Below are 7,440 nucleotides of genomic sequence, written 5' to 3' on the forward strand. Positions count from 1 at the left end.
CCAACACTAAATATCCTGACACCAGGCCAACCAACACTAAATATCCTGACACTAGGCTGACCAACACTAAGCTCTTAATGTAAAGCACCAAGCGAGGCAGCTGCAAGTACCTTTTTTTAAAGTTTCTGGATTGACTTGGCCATGGTTTGAACCTGCAACCTCCCACATCTGAGGCAGAAGTTCTAACCACTTAAGTCACCAGAGTGGTCCTGTTATTTCAGTGTGTCACATAAATTTTATGATATGATGTTATAACCCTGATAAAAATGCCAGTTATGCATACCGATGTGGAATAATTTGTAGGGTATCATGTCTAAAAGAATGTTGTCCCAGATCTTTCACATCTAGCTCAAAACTTCAACAGCTTTTTTAATAGCTGGATTGGTGTTTCACATACTTATCATGCAGGGTTACATGCAAATGTATACATGGCTAGAAATGTGCCATGTTGTGGCCCTATGGTCTTAAACTAAGTGACCAAAAAGTTAAACCATAAAGTTATTAAAAGTCAACAAATAATTTCCTTAGAATAAAAAAGGAAAATTTAAAAGGAACTTACAGCTTTGTGAATTAAATCCCAAATTATTCTTAAAGTTCTATCACAAAGTTGAAAAGTATGGTGCTCCAATGAATTCCAGATTTTGGATGTGCCGAGGTACCACTATCCTTGAATAAGCTGATGTGCCGAAAGTCTTGATGTATCACAATATAATCCAGATCTCTGAATGAGTTCACAATATTTCCAAAGTACTGTTTAAGCACAAAATGTCAAATAGGCATTTTGTAATTCTAATGAATAATTTAAATAAATAATTCCTCTTAAATTATTAGTGAACACAACTGAAAGACTGATATTAAGATAGGAATGAGTAACTGTTTACTTCTTCCTAATATACAAACTGTCACCTGACTTATGACACAACAAAATGCACAGGACCAGGATCATTTCAAATGGAAATGTCCATCAAATTTGTAAACAAGGTCAGGTCTGTTTGCTTAAATTTTAGCAAATACCTGAGAAGCATCAAGAAGACCTTATTTTTTCCAGAGGGAAAAACCAATGTCCTAAACTCAAATCCAAGAAAACATGTTGCTAAAAAATAATTATCTTCAAGTATAATCTACAATCATGAACAAAAGTTAGCAAAGTAATATGTTGTTTACAAATAGACCCTACAATCTACAATCATGGACAAAGGTTAAACACATAATATAGATATACATAACAGTCGATGGAATACTAATACCATATACAGTGAATAAAAACAAAATTTAATCAAACCTACAGATGGATGGACAGAAGGATGGAAGAGGGCAGGCATCAAACAGAAGATAATTTCCACAACCCTTTTAACATTTTCACAACAGTATTACTTAATGCCATATGTCTTTTGACCTTAGGATAGGACCTAAATCAATCCAACTGATTTTAAATCTATCCAGATATTCAATGTTACTTCCCTAACAGGAAATATGGCCATTTCATAAGCTGTAAAAAAAATTTATATTGGATGTATGGACAGTCATTATAGCATTTATTATAAATAAAAATTATTCTAGTGTCTGTGAAAGCAAATTTTAAATAAATCATTTTTCTCTAAAAATACTTACCCAATCACATTACTAGCCTGCTACCTCGTGAATCCAGCCCTACTAAAAGATGAAAATTTGTCTTTCCCTATCTATATCAATGGACAAAGGACAATAACTTTTGCCCATTACCTTCCCTGGAGACCACCAGGTGTTGCCAGTTTCTAGCTGAGCGAGATACTAACAAGGATGCTCGCATTTTGGGTGGTTGGGAGGGTGTTTAAGTAATATGATTGAGCAAGTATTCGCAGAGATACAATTTACTTAAAATCTGCTTTCTTTTTCAAATACCTTCCCCAATCGCATTAAGAGAAAAAGTAGTAGGAGGGGATGCTGAGCATCGGACACCCATCTTGGGTATCCTTCAAGAAAAGAATGGCTGAATTCCCCATATGAATCATAACCCGTTCTTCTAACTACATAAGCAACACAGCCTATGGTGATTTGACCTGTGACCCTAACAGTTAATAAGACGATTATTGAAATCTTACCAGCAAATGTTTCACTTGTAAATGTAGCAAAGCTAACAGGCTGTGTTGATCGCTCCAGTTGGATCTGGTGGCCATCTGTGTCACTGGACCCACTATATTCTAGGTTGCCTCTGTGACACCAAATCTCTGAAATGGAGGCTTGAGAAAGGTTGGCTCTGCCAGCCAGCCTTCAACTTCCATTATATCTTGGGTTTGAATGTGCATTTGAATGTGAGGCTCGCAGAGATTGCTCAAAACTTCTGAGCAGTAATCTCTGTGAGTCTACTCTGATCTGGTGAGACGTCTGAGTACACCAAGTGTATGATCCACTTCAGCCATGAAGGGCTTGAAGCATGATATCCTGTGTTCTGGCTCACAGGGATTGCTCAAAATTCCGGAGCAGTATGCTATGTGGCAATTCTGATTGGTGAGATGTTTGAGTACACCAAACATGCAACCCACTTTGGCCCCCCCCCCCCCCCCGGGACTGAAAGATGATATCCTGTACTCAGGCTCACACCGAAAGGAAGAAGTACTTGTATGTACCACAACTCATCTCTGTGTACTGCAAGTTAGTGTTTGAGAGCGTGAACATGATCTTGCATGGCTGCTGTTCTCAACCTGGCTATGGAAGTAATGACTGTTTGACTACTTACCCTGCATGCAGAAGCCAAAGCTATCAGGAAACATGATCTATACGATAGTGACTTTATCAGCATGTAGGGTAGAAGTTTTAAGACACGTTTCCCATGATGCTGTAATATGTCCAATATCACAGGGCAGTAGTCTTTGGTAGCAATTAGGGCTCAACTCTTCCTCCTCTAAGAGCCAGAGAAAAGTTGGTAAGTTGAGGGATAGAGGAACACAGAGGGATGATGTAGTTGTGTACTCTTGAGATTCTCTACATAAACAAAAGTCTGAATTGTTTGACTCACAATGCTATCCTGGTAAGAGCCAAGCTTGCCAAGTAGATGTGATGTTGTGATTAGGGTTTAACGCCATTTTTCAGCACATGATAGGCTATACATGGCGGCCAGTATTAATGGTGGAGGAAGAACCCGGGAAAACCCTGGAAAGAACCACCGACCCATGAGAAGCTACTGGCAAGCTTTCTCACATACCCACATTAGCCGAATCCGAGACTCGAACCTACGCAGACAGAGGTGAGATGGCAGTGATCCGTAACGGACAGCGCTTTAGACCACTCGGCCACTCGGGGCCCCCATTGCCAAGTAGAAGAGGGTGGTCCAGGTAGAGATGCACCACCTGTGTCAGTGGATGCTGGAGAAGATTCAGGTTGGCCAGAATCTTCCTGGGTGTACTATCGCTAGAAAGAGTAGATCAGTGTGCAAAGGCTTGACCGATTGGAGAGGGGCTATCAGAATCATCTTGCCATTCTGACCCCATACCTTCTGGGTTATTTTCAGTATCAGCACCATGGGAGGGGAGGCAAAAGCCCACAAACCCTCTCGAATGATTGACAGTGCATCAACATCCAGAGCTTTTAAATCTGAAACTGGACAAAGTTGTGTAGCTTGTGATTCCACTTAATTGCCAAGAGGTTGATACTCGGGTACCCTCAAAGTGCTGAAATCCGAGTGAGGACCAATTCATGGAGGGACCATTCCGTGTAAAGGACGAGACCACCTCTGGATTGATTCTTGACCAATACACTGATGCTGCCAGGAACGTGTCTGATTTGCATGTTGATATGGAGATTGTTGCACCCACGTAGAAATTGCCAAATCAGGACACACAGGTCGAGTGATTTGGTACCTTCCTGTTTGAGGAGATAGGTAACCACCAGAGTTGCTGGACCAAATGAAAACCATTATTGCCTCAGAGGCAATCTTTTCAGAAATGATGACAGCCTTCATTTCAATGATGTTGATTTTTTGAGGCTGTTACTCTGGCTCCCAGATGTCATTGATGGTAGTGAGGTAATGTGCAAGGGTTATTGCCCTTTGTCTATTGATAAAGATAGGGAAAGACAAATTTTCATCTCTTAGTAGGGCTGGATTCTCAAGGTTGCAGGCTAGTATACCTAATGTAATGTGATGGGGGAATACAGTCAAAAGAGAAACATGCATGCCCCCACTGCCTCACTGTTGACTAAACAGTAAAAGTCCAAAAACTTATGTATGACTCTGTTACAGATCACTGCCATCTCACCTCTGTCTGCGTGGGTTTGAGTCTTGGATTCAGCTAATGTGGGTATGTGAGAAAGCTTGCCAGTAGCGTCTCGTGGGTTGGTGGTTCTTTCTGGGGTTTTCTCGGGTTCTTCCTCCACCATTAATACAGGCCGCCATGTATAGCCTATCGTGTGCTGAAAAAATGGTGCTAAACCCTACAACAACAACTTATTTATGATACTTGTTTTGAAACAGTATTGTTCAATAGTAAATACACAACCCATGTACATTCATGTTGTAGATACTTTTGGTTGATTAGATTTGTCCATTTGAAAGTAGAAATGATAAAAGTTAACGATGTGGACGAGTTCACTAAGTCTCTAAAACAAGCAAACGAATAAATGTGATATTCGCAATAACAACAACAAACATGAGATGCAGTAATTGAAAATACCAATATAATCATTTAAACAGTTAATTGAAAAATATTGAGAAAGAACTTTTCACAAACAGAATGGTTCTGACTATGACCAGTGGGTTTTAAAAAAAGCACAGAAAACTATACAGAGGCCAAGGGCTATCATATCTATCTGAGACACCATTTTACAGGTCTGTCAAAACACTAAATTCGAGAAAAAAATGCAACTGAATGTTTTGGAAGGAAACTAAGGGCATCAGAGCCAATAAGCCAAGATGATAAAAAATTATTATTTCCACTGGCTAAATAGACGGTCATGCAACATCTGCTTTGCAATTTTCCCCCATTTAACTATTCTGACACATTGTTAGGCTAGTGATTATAGCCATACACTGTAAGATGCAGGTCAAAGCTGAGATCCCTCCAATAGCGAGCATGTAAGCATGCAATTGACAGGGTATAATCATATGCTGGTATTAAGAATGGCAACAAATACACTTACATTTATTCATCTTGAATTTTCTGAAAACGTAAATCAGAATGACATGACCCATGACTCTCAAGGTCATGTAGTATTACTAAGAAAAAATCTTATTCGTATTTTCCCATACAAATGCAGTAACCAATAATTAGCGCTCAAATCTGCAATGAGAATCTTTTCACTGGCTAATATGATGCCATGTAATTTTCTAAATTCATCCTATTCTGCTCTTATCATTTACAGCAACAGACTTTTTTGTATCCCACTTGGGATATCAATTGTTTGTTTTCACTGGCTAAATGAAGTCACATCCTGTCCAATACATAGAGGATATTTGCTTGAAACGAGTGAATAATGGATATATTTCATCGAGTGGATGAAAAACTCTATTTTCACGGGCGGCAAAGCCACAAGTGAAAATACTAGAGTTTTTCACCCACGAGATGAAACGTATCCATTATTCACTCGTTTCAAGCAAATATTCTTTTTATTTTATGCTCACATACGTTGGCTACCTAAAGTTTGTGACACGGTGAATTAGCAGATGTCTTACGGTAATGTCAGCTGTTTACTGTACATGTTTTTCTGTGCTATGTGTATCTGTGCACAACATTAGTTCCACATCAGATTGATAAAAATTATCTGATATTTCCAGAATAAGAAACTACAAGTTTCAACGATAACAGACAGGGATTATTATTAAGAAAACAACCACAAGTAATTCATCAATGTATAATTGTTTTTTTTTTATTAAAACAGAAAATCAAAGGTTCTGACCCCAAAAAAGTAGTTCCTGTAGTGAAAAAATAGTTATTTTTTCATTACAGTGAAATAACAATATTATTTTAATTAGAAAATCAAGTAATGCACTGCTTAGCATAAAATAAAATCCCATATCGAATAAAGACCTGCTGAATGTAGACATGAGCCAATGGTAAACATTACATTACAAGGAATCCCATGACATCACAAGAGTGCCAGTTCTTTTGACAGCATGTCACTGACACAGACTCTAATCCATGACCAATCAGAATGCATGTCAATTTCAAATGTATCGAACTCTGATTTTTAGCAAAAAAATTAAACACAATAAAAGTACTTTGTATCTATCAACAACAAACATAATTCCTCAAAGGGACTGATGCTCTATAGGCCAAAGAGAATTTCCAGGAATACAAGACCTTTTTCCTTTCCAAACTTTTTTTTCCTTTTGAACTACAGAGTGCTGAAACCATGTTTGATATTCTGGAGCGACAACACTGTTTTCAAACTGGTCAATGTGGTGACCATATTAGGTATCAGATTAGCACCATTTTCATTTAGAACCAACTGGATATTATTAAGTCTTTTGATTTAAAGATACAAAATCATGATAATAAAACTACCAAGTCAGGAGTAGTAGTGTTAACATGATTTTAAAGAAGACAATCAAAGCAACCATACTTGATGCAAGACTGACTTCATTTTTATTTATAAGAAGCCTTTTGGTTATATAAAAAAAATGTCATCAACATGATCATCCATTCAGGAGGAATAGTGATAATATTCTCAAGATCAATAGTGGCTGCCTTATTGCATGCAAAACTGGTACCATTTTAATTTGGGACTAACTAGGTATCATAAGAGGTATTCACGTGAAAATGTGACTAGTAGCAATAAAAGATTTTCAACATGACTACCATCACAGCACTATTTGCATTTGGAACCAGCTAGACATGACAGGAAGTCTTTCAGTGAAAACCCCAGGCTCATATGACCATCCATTCAGAAATAGCAAATAGGATTTTCAAGATGACCGGTGTGGCAGCCATACTGAATGACATGGCAATATCAATGTAAGATTAGACCAATCAGATCTTGGTATGAAAGAATATGTAAAATTTCATGCCAAACCTTCAAGTGGTTTGGGAAGAATAGTGATAATAAACTGCGAGATGATAGACATCTAAGGATGAACAAGTCACCCCATAATTTCTTTCCATCTCTGACCAGTGGACCTAAAAACATAATTAAAATGAGGTAAGATTTTTTATTTTTAGTAACTGCAACAATATTTACAGTGGATAAGTATATAATACAAATCTGAAAGGCTTAATGATTGGTGGAGTAATTGTTGGGAAATCATGGCTTTTCTTGCATTTATAATAGATGATAACGGAGGTGAAATTTTGTATTTTACGAAGCAAATTCCCTGATTTTGTCATGGTGATGTCATCCTTGTCTGTTGATTACAGTGATTTGTCTGGAAGTGAAAACGATTTTTCTGGAATCAGTTCCAATGAAATACCAGATTTTATAAATAATGATGCCTTTAATGATGAAGGGTCTGAAATTCTGTCATCAGATATT

Source organism: Sinohyriopsis cumingii, chromosome 6 (assembly GCF_028554795.1).
Source record: "Sinohyriopsis cumingii isolate HCF-2022 chromosome 6, ASM2855479v2, whole genome shotgun sequence".
Classification (NCBI taxonomy): domain Eukaryota; kingdom Metazoa; phylum Mollusca; class Bivalvia; order Unionida; family Unionidae; genus Sinohyriopsis; species Sinohyriopsis cumingii.